The 14467-nt window shown below is 39.2% G+C and overlaps 1 non-coding gene across 1 annotated transcript; it reads left to right on the top strand.

The window, feature by feature from the left end:
* Positions 1-207: 207 nt before the first annotated feature.
* Positions 208-309, top strand: LOC115895547. Its single transcript, XR_004055744.1, has one exon. It is a non-coding gene; the product is annotated as a U6 spliceosomal RNA (small nuclear RNA).
* Positions 310-14467: the final 14158 nt, after the last annotated feature.

Genomic DNA, 14467 nt, shown 5'->3' with positions numbered 1-14467 from the left:
TTGCCTGTAATATTAATTCCTGGAAGTATTTGAAAATATGATGAAGGGAATAAAAAGGTTAGTGCTCACTTCTGCAGTACATATACTGAAAATAAAACAATACAGAAGGCTGGGCACAGTGGCTCACACCTGTAATCCAAGCACTTTGGGAGGCTGAGGCAGGTGGACCACGAGGTTAGGAGTTCAAGACCAACCTGACCAACATGGTGAAACCCCTGTATCAAAAAAGAAAAAAAAAAAATACAGTAGAGATTAGTATGGCCCCTGTCCAAGGATAACACAAAAATTTATAAAATGTTTCATAGTTTTTGCCAAGATATGGAATCAAGCTAAGTGTTCATCAGCAGATGAATAAATAAAGTAAATGTGGTACATTACACAATGGAATACTATTTAGTTATACAAAAGAATGAAATTCAGTCATTTGCAGCAACATGAAGCAATATGGATGAGCATGAGATATTATGTTAAGTAAAATAATTCAAGCACAGAAAGGTAAATATCACGTTTTCCCTCACATACAGAAGCTTAAAAAGTTAATTTCATAGTAGAGTCTAGAATAATGGTTATTTATTTATTTATTTATTTATCTTTTGAGACAGAGTCTTGCTCTGTCGCCAGGCTGGAGTACAGTGGCACGATCTTGGCTCACTGCAACCTCCGCTTCCCGGGTTCAAGCAGTTCTCCTGCCTCAGCCTCCTGGGTAGCTGGGATTACAGGCAAGCGCCACCACATCTGGCTAATTTTTGCATTTTTAGTAGATACCGGGTTTCACCATGCTGGCCAGGCTGGCCTCAAACTCCTGACCTTGTGATCTACCTGCCTCGGCCTCCTGAAGTGCTGGGGTTACAGGCATGAGCCACTGCACCTGGCCCAGAGTCTAGAATGATGGTTATTAAAAGCTAGGAAGGGTTGGGTCAGAACATATGGAGAGGTTGGTTAATGGAAACAAAATTTCAGCTAGACAGGAGAAATAAGTTCTAGTCTTCTAAAACATGATAGGGTGACTAGCAACAATTTATTTTATATATATATATGTATATTTTTGTTGTTGTTGTTGCTGTTGTTTCTGTAGAGACGGAGTCTCACTCTGTCACCCAGGCTGAAGTGCAGTGGCGCAATCTCGGCTCACTGCAATCTTTGCCTCCTAGGTTCAGGCAATTCTCCTGCCTCAACCTCTCAAGTAGCTGGGACTACAGGCACATGCTGCCACACCTGGCTAATTTCTTTTGTATATATATTTTTAATAGTTAGAAGAGAGGATTTTGAGTGTTCCCAACACCAATAAAAGATACATGTTTTAGGTGGGGGATATGCTACTCTAATTTGATCATTATACATTGTATCAAAATATCACTCCAAACACCATAACATATATAACTATTATGTGTTCATTTAAAAATGTGCCATTGGCCGGGCGCGGTGGCTCAAGCCTGTAATCCCAGCACTTTGGGAGGCCGAGACGGGCGGATCACGAGGTCAGGAGATCGAGACCATCCTGGCTAACACAGTGAAACCCCGTCTCTACTAAAAATACAAAAACTAGCCGGGCGAGGTGGCGGGCGCCTGTCGTCCCAGCTACTCGGGAGGCTGAGGCAGGAGAATGGCGTGAACCCGGGAGGCGGAGCTTGCAGTGAGCTGAGATCTGGCCACTGCACTCCAGCCTGGGCGACAGAGCGAGACTCCGCCTCAAAAAAAAAAAAAAAAAAAAAAAAAAAGTACCATTAAAAATGGTGCAAGTACTTTGGACAATAATTTGACAGTTTCTTATAAAATTAAACCTATAGTTATCATATGTCCTAGAGATTCCTCTCTTATGTATTTACACAAGAGAAATGAAAACATGCCCACAAAAACATTTATATATAAGAATGTTTACTGCAGTTTTGTTCATAATCAAACAAACCAATTGCAAATATTCATGAACCAGTGAATAGTTCCAAGTTGTGGTATGATGATGCAATATGTACTCTTTAATGAAGAAAAGGAACAAGCTACTGATACATAGCATAACATGGATGCATTTCAGAAATGTTATGTTTTGTGAAAGAAGCTGGACATAAAAGAAAACATAGAACATACTTTATGGTTCTCTTTGTATGACATTACAGAAATCAAAGCAGCAGTTGCCTCAGAGATGGTATGGAGTGGGATATAGTGGTAAAGGGTAGGAGGGGAATGCTGTAGGGTATGAATACACTATGTATCTTCATTGGGGACTGATTATGTGGGTGTATACATGTCTCAAAATTCATTGAACTATATACTTAATTGAACTGTACACTGTGTTTTATTGTATGTAAATTAGACCTCAATTTAAAAGATAATACACAATTCAAAAACAGAAGGATCTATGGAATAGATCTACAACGTAGAGCTAACCAAACTAATATATCCATACTCTGATGATCACCTAGCCAGAATATGGGTATATTAGTTTGCTTAGCTCTATGTCATAGATCTATTCCATATTTGTGCAAAAGTTATATTTTGATCAGTTTCATGTTTAATGATTTAGACCAGAAATGTGTTGGGGTGGATAATGTACAGATATCTGTATGGTAGGTTGGTTTAGAAAATGAAGCATTTTAAAAAGCAAATGACTTCTCTAATTAATCATGTATTAAATATTGTCCATAAGATACAGACACATTACATATATACATAATATATGTATATGTATATATGCCTATATAATACATTAAAAAATATATTTTCTTTGACTGTCAACAAGCAAAACAAAATAAAAGAAAACATACTCCCCCCACCTGGTGAGGGCTCTCACATTCTCATGTTTGGGATCTGGCTGGTGGTCCTGGTGTTGCTGATTTTTCAGATGGTCCCTGAAAGCAGATGCCTGTGTCTGTTATTTCCTTAGGAAACTTCAGAATAGGATAAGCTCAGAAAACCACCACTGTACCCTGGAAGACATAGATTAGCTTCGGAATAGGGATAGGGCTCATTTATCTCCTTTAAAAGGGGGCCTGCCAACCTCGTCTAACTGTTTTAAGAATTCTTTGAATGGTAAGAGCATTGCATAAACAGGAGCGTTCATTGCAATATCGGCTTTGACCTCAACTCAACCCTCTTCCCCTTTCAAAACCACTGAAGAACGTTTTACTCCATTTATAAAATATGAAAGGGACCTTTTAAGGTTGTTACTTTCTAATTTTCCCAACTCATTCTCTTCATCCTGTCCCTCGTGGGTCAGGACAACTTCCTACCTTGCATGGCCTCTCATTTCATTCACCTCTAACCATCTCCTTAGATGTTAGCTGATAATTACATAATACCTTTACTGGTTCTCTCAGGCTTGTTTTCAGTTTTAAATTAATTATGAAAGTCCCTCAAGTAGCATTTCACCTCACAAATGTGGCCCTGCCATCCTGGGATCCCCTAAGGAAAGTGGCTGATGGCTTTGCCCATTCAGAAACTTGGCCATGCCGAAGGGACACCCCGTCTCTGATAGGACAGCAGTTCTTTTTGGGCTGAGCCGAGGGTGGGACATGACAGAAGTCAAGGCTGATTTCTATTTCCCTTGAAAACACTGGTCAGTATGGAGAGGCTGCCCCATTTAGTGAGCTTGGGAGGATGACTCATCCCTGGGAAAACTCATTAATTTCCCAGAGACTTGATCTGTTCCCAAGTTCTCCTTTTTTATGGCAAATATAAAGTGGTTAGAACTCCCACACACTTTTCCTTCAGTGTCTCTGAAAATCGTTCAGCCCTGTTCAGGGTTTTGCCAGTGATGAAAAGCTTATCCTACATATTTTCAGATAGCAAATGTCATAGAATACACATAATGTGACTACCTATTGCATTGACATTCGTATTTATTACTCAAAAGCGAGCCATTTCTGAGGGAGGGAGCCCGGTTTGCTCTGTAATGCCCTGAGACAGTCCTGTATCTCCTGCTGCGGCTCCTGACAGATCTTATAAAAGATCGTAAATTACTATCTGTTGAAATATATGAATTTAATGAATTCCATTAATGCACACCTGCACAGAAGAGATTTCAGGAGCCCAAAGATATGATCAGTCAAACAGCTTTAATAGTTATTAATTACAGAAGCAGACTATTTATCCCCTGCCTACATAGAAACCTGCAAGTAGTGTAATACTCACACTTCAAGGCTTTCTGGATGGAAGAGAAAATGGGCTTTCGTTGAAAGGATCAAATACTTATTTTAGCTAATGCATTTACATGCTGGGACTTTTATATTTATATATGGGAGAGCGGTCACTACTTTTGTATGTAGATTTTTAAGAAATTTAATGTCATGAGAGGTTTTTTTTTTTTTTTTTTTTTTTTTTAAAGAGTTATAAAAGAGGCTTTGGCCAGTATTTAAAATAGGCCATTTACTTTTGCTTCTACATGCATGAACATCAAAATGTTTAGATCAAAACCTAAACTAACCATTTAGGAAAGTCCAAATCAAAGTCTCCTATGTAGTCTTGATAATACATCCATTGAAATGGTTGGGCAGGTGGCATACATGAGGTTTCCAGGAAGAGTAGCCTTGATCCAGTTATCTACGTTCTGGGGACAAAGATCTCACCATCTTTACCTAGTCATACAAATAATGACAGAAGTTAATATTTATCACGTTATATGCTTCATGGAAACTCTATAAAAGAAAAACAATTATTCCCCTTTTATAGATAAAGAAATTAAGGCATAGGAAGGCAAAGGATGCTACCCTTGATCCCACACGTAGGGTTTGAATACGAGGTGCCTAATGCTTGACTCCACATCCTTAACCACTGTGTAATGCTGCCTTCCAACCATTCTAAAAGACTGCCACACAGGACCCTATTGCTGTTCCTGTAATAATGACTGTCTACCTGGATGCAAACATTGTGACACCAGGCAGATAGAGGCACATGCCCTAGAGGAGGACAGAACACTCCTCAATGCAGAATCACAGTCCTGAAGCCTACAGGATCTGATGACACAAGCAAAGTCAGAGGGTCAAGAACCATGTCCAAAGACTGACTTCACTAAGACTCTTCTCCAATTACAGAACCAGTACAAATGTCTGCATTCTAGGAAAAGGATGTCTGTCCTCAAGGCTCAGCAAAAGTAAGAGTCAGAGGTGGATCATTGTGATGTACAGCCCTGGCCACTCTCCTGCATGTTGGATTCCGTATCTGGATATTTAACTGGATAGCCTGTGTCAGATATCCCTTCTCTGATATTTCTGTTGCTCAGTAAATTGATCATCCTATCCTCGGACCCATTCTACACTGCATTGTATTTTCGCATTATATTTAGCTAAGAAAGCTTTTCTCCCTGTTGTCTGCCTGTAAATTCACTCATATTTTAAGAAACACATCAAACATCACCTCCTTCATAAAGTCTTTTCTTTCTCCCCAGGCAGAATTAAACATTCCCTTTTGTGTCTCCCTGTGTATCCTGCATATACTTCTGTCATAACCACTATAGTGTTTTATTGCCCTGATTTGTTTACATGACTGGCTTTCCTTACTATATTGAAAGGTGCTTAAGAATAAGGGCAACTTGATTAGCCTCAACATTCTCATATGTCACTAGCATGTAGTAGGTGCCCAGAAATTAGTTGTGAATGAATAAATAAATAAATATATAGTCATAGAAATGCAGGAAATACATTTTCATGTGTATTTGATGTGGTGATGTGATGTGGGAGAGAAAAATGTGATGCAGGACTTTTTTCCTTCTTTCAAGAGCTGAAAGAATATACCTGGTTTATAAACAAATCATTCGTCTTTCAAGAACAGCCGGGTAACTATCTCAATAAGTGAAGGACATATATTAGAAAGGCATTACATTTTCTTTTCTTTTCTTTTCTTTTTTCTTTTTTTTTTTTGAGACGGAGTCTCGCTCTGTCGCCCAGGCTGGAGTGCAGTGGCCAGATCTCAGCTCACTGCAAGCTCCGCCTCCCGGGTTCACGCCATTCTCCTGCCTCAGCCTCCTGAGTAGCTGGGACTACAGGCGCCCGCCACCTCACCCGGCTAGTTTTTTGTATTTTTTAGTAGAGACGGGGTTTCACCGTGTTCGCCAGGATGGTCTCGATCTCCTGACCTCGTGATCCACCCGTCTCGGCCTCCCAAAGTGCTGGGATTACAGGCTTGAGCCACTGCGCCTGGCGGCATTACATTTTCTATTGACATTTCATTTCCTGTCTTTTATTATGTGCCCATACAGCTGCAGTAACCTTGCTCTTACTATACTGGTGATTGGGAAAACAATTTCTATGCATAAAGTTTCTATGTGTACAAATATGTCTTAGAGTAGGTGGATATAGGGGATGTAGTTCTTGGTAATAATTGTGAGTTCCCCAAACTCACCTTTCTTGGCAAATGTCCTTAGAAATCATTGAATGTGTTCTACGTTATACTAAGTAGTATCACATCTATGGGGATAGCATGTTCCTTTTCATAAATATAGGGGTGGGTTTTTGTTTTTTGTTATGAGACAGAGTTTTGCTCTTGTCACCCAGGCCGGAGTGCAATGGCGCAATCTCACCTCACTACAACCTCCGCCTCCCGGGTTCAAGCAATTCTCCTGCCTTAGCCTCCCAAGTAGCTGAGATTACAAGCATGTGCCAACACACTCAGCTAATTTTTGAATATTTTTTTTAGGAGAGAGAGGGTTTCACCATGTTGGCCAGGCTGGTCTTGAACTCCTGACCTCAGGTGATCTGCTTGCCTTGGTCTCCCAAAGTGCTGAGGTTACAGGCATGAGCCACTGTGCCTGGCTGGGGTGGGTTTTCACATTCTTTTATTTGACCAGAAAATTAATCCAGTAGAGGAAGCCAGAACTGTATTACTATCCATTTCATGGCTGTGAAAACAAAAAATATGGCTAGTAATGAAGCCAGAACCAGCACCAGCACCTGGCAGTTCTGACTTCACATTCTATCATTTTCAATATTCAAAATGATTTTTCCAATGGAAACTATATGGGAAGGGAGCACCACTGGCCAAATTCAGTGCACAGTTTAGATAGTAAACATATGTGGGCTCAGCATGACGAAGAATGTTCTCAATTCATAGGTGCTTATATCTGAACTGTATGAAAGTGAAGAGCATTTTTGCATATCTGACTACTTGAAAACTTCTTATCTTCATGATGGACATCGTTGTTACCAACATTGCTGGTGGTTTTATAGTATTGCACAATTCCTGTAACATTTTCACTTGCATCATCCCGCCTAATTCTCAGAAAGGCCATACGAGATAAATACTCTAGTTATTCTACCCATATTACACATGAGAGAATTGAGGCTGAGTAATTCAGGTGGTAAGCAGCATGGTTTGCTCTTCATCTTACGTATTCTTGCTTAAATTACATGCTCTTTGTGTACCTGTTGTATCCTCAGACTTTGCGAGGGGAGCTTTATGCCTCTTTTCTGGGATTCTCCCCCTGGGAGGATGCCTAAGTCACATAGTCTTAACAATATTTCTTTTTTTGAGCATCTGTTTAGGCAAACATATATGTCAGTTACTGTAAGGAATATTAAGATAAAGAGGGCACAATTCTGTCTTAAAGTCACTAATTTGTTGGAATAATTAAAAAAAACAAAATAAATATTTTCAAACTAAAATTAAAGACTACTGTGGCAGGAGAAAGGTAAATATTCTTAAGATATGAACTGCAAGAACTGTGGAAGTTAAAATGAAGTGATAGTGCATTATTCTCTTGGGATCATGGATCTTTGCAAATGAATGAGACTGTACAAAGTTTGTGGTTTACATTATGCTCCTCATGGATTTAAGATCTTCCCATGGCTTCCCACTGCCTATAGAATAAAATCCAAAAATCTTCCACATCCTGGCCTCTCCACCTTCCCAGCCTGATTTCTAACCATGACAGGACTCTCGCTGTACAGCATTTCTGACATTTCCCTAGTTAGAACACACCAAAAAAAGTGTTATTTTCCGTATCTGTTGCATTGCATATTCTTTGCCTGTAATGGCTTGACTTTGGTTTTGCCTTTCTTAGAAATCCCAGGCTAAGAGTTACCTTCTCAAAGATACCCTCCAACAAGCCTTTGGAGAATGTCTGGCTCTCTGTGAATATGCTTGTCTCTACTTCCAGTGTAGAGTTGTTGGTCATCCATCCATCTCCCTCACTAGAATGTCAGCTGATTCAGATATGTGAGGGAAAAGGACTTTAACTTATTTGACCTCTATAAATACATCACTTTATAACTTATTTGACCCAATATCTATCAAATGTTTCTTGAACTAGTAACGAACAAATCTTAGAGATCATAGAGGGCAACTCTATTGTTAAATCAAACACATTAGTTTCAAATATATAAATTTATGTACATTAACCCTAATGTTGAGGTGGCTACTACTTCAAAAACTAACAGTAAACTCAAATTATTTTGTAATTTCTTGATTACTTTTATATATATATGACACTTTAGAAATAATGAAAAACAGTAATAATACTCTCCGTATGTTCTTTCTTATCTAGAAGAAACAACAATTGTTCATTCAACAATTTCAGGGATGATATAGCTACATACATTTTGCTTCACTATTCTCTAGTCTCAGAGAACTTTGCCAGGGCTCCATTTCAAATGGATTTCCTGGAGTCTGCTTGTAACACTCCTGAACACTTCGCCGAAACAAGGAGAAAAAAGTCAGAATTGGCCTGGAGCTCAGAGCCATCGTAACATTGAGAAAGGGCTCAGAGGAGTCTTCTAAAAGTGAGAAGGGTAGATTATTATATTGCATTATTAATATGCAATGGATATGCATTTATTCATGTATGGTTGGCTCTACCTTTTCAACATTAAATTACTTTCTACCTTATGAAAACTTAGTTCAAAATGCTTTTCTGAAGTGTAAATTGTCTAGGGAGAAAAGATGGTTCTGTTAGGTTGGTATTCGAGGCCAGCCCTAGGTAAAATAGTGAAGCAGATGAAGTTTTTTTCTTGGAATCCTTCCATCCTAAATGAAAAATAAAAGAACAAACATAAAGCAAGCCCACTCTGCTAAAGTGTCAGTGTTCTCATGTTATTTCCATTGTCTATCATTGCTACTGAATGCATATCCCTTCCCTAAACTATTGCCACTGCCTGCCTGCCCCATACGTATGCTACATACGTTATTGCACGTACACTCTTTTTTGGGGTAAGGATGGTATAGGAATATACCATAATAGCAAACTATTTTAGATCTCAGAGGGTTAACCCATAAAATATTGTTTCTTCCTCATGCAAATCTGCTGTTAAGTCCAACAACTCCACAAGGAAGTCCTATGACCAGAGCAAGTCACACGATCTAATTTCAAGGAGACTAGGAAATGTGGGAGTGTTCCCCAATATTTAGTGAGCAGTAAACTGTGCTTCATTCTTTATCTCCAGCATTTTCTTAAACAGCAATAGGCAGGAAGCAAAACTAAAACGAATCCAATAAGTCAGATTAAAACTTATCTAGTCATAGCTCTACTTTCTGATGGAGACCAGGGCAGACAACAAAACCGATTTATTGCTTCCATTGCCTTTACTCATTCATATGTTTCTCAACATTTTAAACAAATTATATTTTTCACTGTTACAGGTGAAACTGTGTTTCTCCAAACTTCACATGTTGGAGTCCTAAACCCCAAGAACTCAGAATGCAACTATATTTAGAGATAAGGCCTTTAAAGAGGTGATTACATTGAAATGAGGACAATAGGGTGGCCCCTAATCTAGTTTGGCTTTTAAAAGAAGGAAATTCAAACACACAAAAACCACATATTCTCCTGCACAGAGGAAAGATCACCTGAGAACATAGCGAGTGTGTGGCCAATTGCAAGAAAAGGAGAGGCCTCAGAAGAAATCAACCCTATAGACACTTTAATCTTGGACTTCTATCTTTCAGAACTATGAAACAGTAAGTGTTTGCTGTTTGAACCACTCAATCTGTGGTATTTTGTTATGACATCCCCAGCAAATGAATATACTCATTTTCAGCATGCCACTGTATCGGATGGGATGGGCTAAGTTACATTGTAGAAACAGCTACATCCAAACTCTGTAGTTGAAACAGGTTTATTTATTGATCCCTGTCCTTTCATAGACCAACTTGAGACCCCACTCTATGTGATACTTGCTTAAATCCAGACTCACAGAGCTTCCACCATCTGAAATACTAACAGCCAGTCTGATGCAGGAAAAACAAGGCACCAAAGTAGTCTTTGGCATCTGCTTTCTTGTCTATCGCACTGGTTTAGGCGAGTCATCAGGCCAAGTTCAAACCCAAAGGGAGCAAGGAGTGTAGTCCTTCCCCTTGTAGGAAGAAGGAGAACAGGAACATTTGTCAACAGCCCTGTGACTACACTACCACACCCATGAAAGAGGAGGGCAGTAATGAAACATCTACAAATTTGGAGGGTGATAAAAGAAGGTAATTTAGTGGTCCATTGACATTGATTATTTGCTGGCAGCATGGTATCATAAAAAGCATTCTGGGTCAGGTATATGCCACCTCTGTGAACTGAACCTAAATCATTTATCTTCTTTCTAGACAAGTCACTTAAACTCTCTAAGTCTCACTTTTTTTTTCCTTATTAAAAGATGGAACAAAGATGAACACCAAAGATCTTTTCAGCTTTAAAATTCTGAAATTTTATAATTTTGTGTGTGCTTTCTCTATCAAGTTATCAACATAATTTTCCCTCCCTCTCTCCCTCCCTCCCTCCCTTCCTTCCTTCCTCCCTTTCTTCCTTCTCTGTTTATACTAAAAGTACATACATCCTGAAGACCTACTGCACACTGGCCCCTGAGTAAGATACGTTGAAAAAATGAAAAGATGCTCAAGCTTCGTGGTGGTTACTGCTAAGAGAGAGAGAAAGAAAGAGAAAGAGATAGAAAATGGGCACACACACGAATAATTACTCTCAGCCATTCAATCAAGAGAAACCAAAGTCCTTAAAAATAATCAGAAAACCATTTGTTGAGGCTTCAGTAGGTAATGAATCTCTGCTTAGCAAATCAAGAAATGATTCATAGTGAAAATATCAATAGCTATAAAAAATATGAAGATTCTCTAGGAGAAGAGACTCAAAAAAGCAAAGCAAGGAAGAGTCTAAGTCAGAGGGCTGCAGGAGGCAGAGTGACTGACTGAAGTCCAAGCTTGGTTTGGAAGGATATCAGGGAGTTAAATGGAGAGACAGAATGGGATGGGGTCAGATAGTGGGGAACCTGTGGATGTTATCTAGAAATGGACTGGGGACCCTCACAAGTTTTATGAAGGAAAATAACCTAATGAAAACGGTGGAATTGATTTTGTGAATACTTAAGAACAGCAAGTAATAACAATGTTAAGAATGGTATGAAGAAGAAGAAACTGTGGTCATTTAGAGCAGAAATATGTTTTAAAGCACATGAATTGCTTAATAAGCTGCCTCGGGTGTGTATGTGTGTGTGTGTGTGTGTGTGTGTGTGTGCAGAAAACCTCTGTGGTTGCTGTAATTGTTAATTTTACACATCCGCTTGGCTGGGCTATTGTGCCCATTGTTTAAGTCAAACACTAGTGTAGTCTAGTTGTTACTTTCAAGATATTTTGTAGGTGTGATTACATTTATAATCAGTTGGCTTCAAGTAAAGATTATCACAGATAATGTTGATGGACTTCCATTAGCTGAATGCCTTAAGAGCAAAAACCTGAGATTTCCCAGAGAAGAAGTAATTCTGCCTCAAGACTGTAAAATAGAGATACTGCTTGGGTTTTCAGCCTACCAGCCTGCCGGCCTTCCCTACAGGTTTGACTTGCCATCCCTCACAATCACATAAGCTAATTTCTATCTATCTATCTATCTATCTATCTATCTATCTATCTATCTATCTATCTATCTATCTGTCTGTCTAGTTTCCTGTTGGTTCTGTTTCTCTGGAAAACTCTGATTGAAACTGGTGGGAAGGGAAAAACAGAGGGAGAATCTTCCATCCAGTGCCCTGAGAGCAAACCTAATTGTGTCTTTACATCCCTTGCTAAGACTGACAGATATGATTTAAATTGTTTTGGTAAGTGACAAGGATCGATTTCTGAAACGTCATTTCTCACAGGAATTCTTCCTCTTCTGCACAGCACTCTTTGCTGCAATGTTTACTTTGCTTTTCTTTTACTGTCTTAAACTGCCACTTGTATTTTTCATTATTTAAATTTTTACATGTTTATATTCTGTCTCTCTAACCATATTGCTGCATCATGTACAAAATCTCACCCTGCTCCCAGCCCAGTTCTTTCAGATATGTTGGCTGATTTGATTTAAGAGCACTTGATCCAGAATTTGAGCTCTTGGAATGCATCCTGGAGACTCTCCCCCAAGTCAGGCCCAGGGTGGCACTGGCAGGACTAGAGAGGGTATGAAATGGTTTGGATTTGTATCCTCACTCAAATATCATGCTGAATTGTAATCACTGATGTTGGAAGAGGAGCCCATTAGGGGGTGATTGGATCATGGGGCTAGACTTCCTTCTTGCTGTTCTCTTAATAGTGAGTTTTCTTGAGACCTGGTTGTTTACAAGTTTGTAGCCCTGGGCCAGGCGCGGTGGCTCACACCTGTAATCCCAGCATTTTGGGAGGCCGAGGTGGGTGGATCACAAGGTCTGGAGTTCAAGACCAGCCTGGCCAACATGGTGAAACCCAGTCTCTACTAAAAATACGAAAATTAACCAGGCGTGGTGGCAGGCACCTGTAATCCCAGTTACTCAGGAGGCTGAGGCAGAAGAATTGCTTGAACCCGGGAGGCAGAGGTTGCAGTGAGCTGAGATGATGCCACTGCACTGCACTCCAGCCTGGACAACAGAGTAAGACTCCGTCTCAAAAAAATAAAATAAAAACAATATGTAGTCCCTCCCCTTTGCTCACTTCCCTCCCGCTCTAGTTATATAACATTGCTTCCCCTTCCGCCATGATTGAAAGTTTCCTGAGGCCTCCTCAGCCATTCTTCCTGTACAGCCTGTGGAACTGTGAACTAATTAAACCTCTTTTCTTTATTAATTATTTAATTTCAGGTATTTCTTTATAGCAGTGTGAGAATGGACTAATACAGAGAGGGTGTTTGCTCCTTGCTCTTCATCCACAGTAGCTGCTCAAGGAGGCAGGAAGGGCTTCCTCAAAGGAAAGGAACACCCATCTGTCTCGGTAGATCACAGAACCACTTCTACCGTTTCCCATGAGTGCCCTCATCTCACTCTGCACGGAATAAGTGATATGACTGACAACCGAGAAGCTCACCCAATCCATTTCCACAGACACTTCAATTTGGACTACAGTATAATCATAACCCAAATCAGATTGAACAGTTTCTTGTCTCTCAAATAGTGAATATTCAGACACAAAAATGATCAATTTAGCATATGCTCTTTGTCTGTCTTTGCCTTTGTTTGCAAACTTCTCCCAGGCAAATGTGTTAACAAAATTTGTAGCAAACGGTATCTAGATCAGGAGATTAGAACTGTCTTTCTTTTAAAAAATAGATTCTTCATCCCACGTTTTGTATCAAGGCATTATGAAAAGCAACAAGCTTTGCAGTACAGAGCGAATTAAAATAATTTATTGTTGTTCTAAACTTCCTTCAAATTATCTGTGCATGTTGTTTCCTTAGGATATGTGTTGTTTCATATTGGTCAAGTTCTGCTTCTGACCGATTTTAAGAATGTAGTCTCTGTGTTACACATCAAGTGCCACAGTATCAAGAAGATAAAATGGTTTTTGCTCTTTGTTTTGTTTTGTTTGGCTTTATTGTTTTTGTTTTTGTTTTTAGCTGACAGGACAGCAAATGGCTCAATGGAGAAAGTTCTATTTGGGTGGAATACTCAAACACAGGAAATGTTTGAGCAAAGTATGTCCAAAAACACTCTTCCTTATTGTCTGCCTCAACAAAAAATCAACTTTCAAATTTCTTATCCATAGCAAGTTTAATCTCCTTGCTTGTCAAACAACTACAATAACAATAATATTTTCTTGTTTAAAATAATAGAGAAGGAGCCATATTTCTTTATGATTATTTCGTGTCTTGTTTAGATCCCCATCCAAGAATGTAAAAGTCTTGAAGTCTGAAGCCAAATTTTAACAAGACAATATTATCTTGAAGACATTCCCAGCATATGGACATAGTAGACAGAGTTAGAATTAAGCTCCAAGATAAGGTGATAGGGAAGTTTTGGGAAAAGTTAACAGAACTAAATTTGCACAAACAGTAAGAAGCATCTCAGCATAGAGACCACTTACAGTAAATTCCATATGCCATCCTGAATTCAATGTTTGGCTTGACCCTAACATTCCTCTACGCCCTCCTTTTTACTTCTTAAATTGGTATATTCTTTAAGGGCCTGCTGAGGTCTCCTCCGAGCATTTTAATGATTAACCCCTTTGGACAGAATCATTCATTCATTTATCAAATATTTATTGAGGGCTTAATATTAAAGTCCTCTTACAAACACAGGCTGCATTCCATTCTAGAGTGTTTCTATTC

Source organism: Rhinopithecus roxellana, chromosome 21, assembly GCF_007565055.1.
Source record: "Rhinopithecus roxellana isolate Shanxi Qingling chromosome 21, ASM756505v1, whole genome shotgun sequence".
Lineage (NCBI taxonomy): Eukaryota > Metazoa > Chordata > Mammalia > Primates > Cercopithecidae > Rhinopithecus > Rhinopithecus roxellana.
Note: the sequence above shows the minus strand (reverse complement) of the source record. Positions and strands in the feature narration are given on the sequence as shown.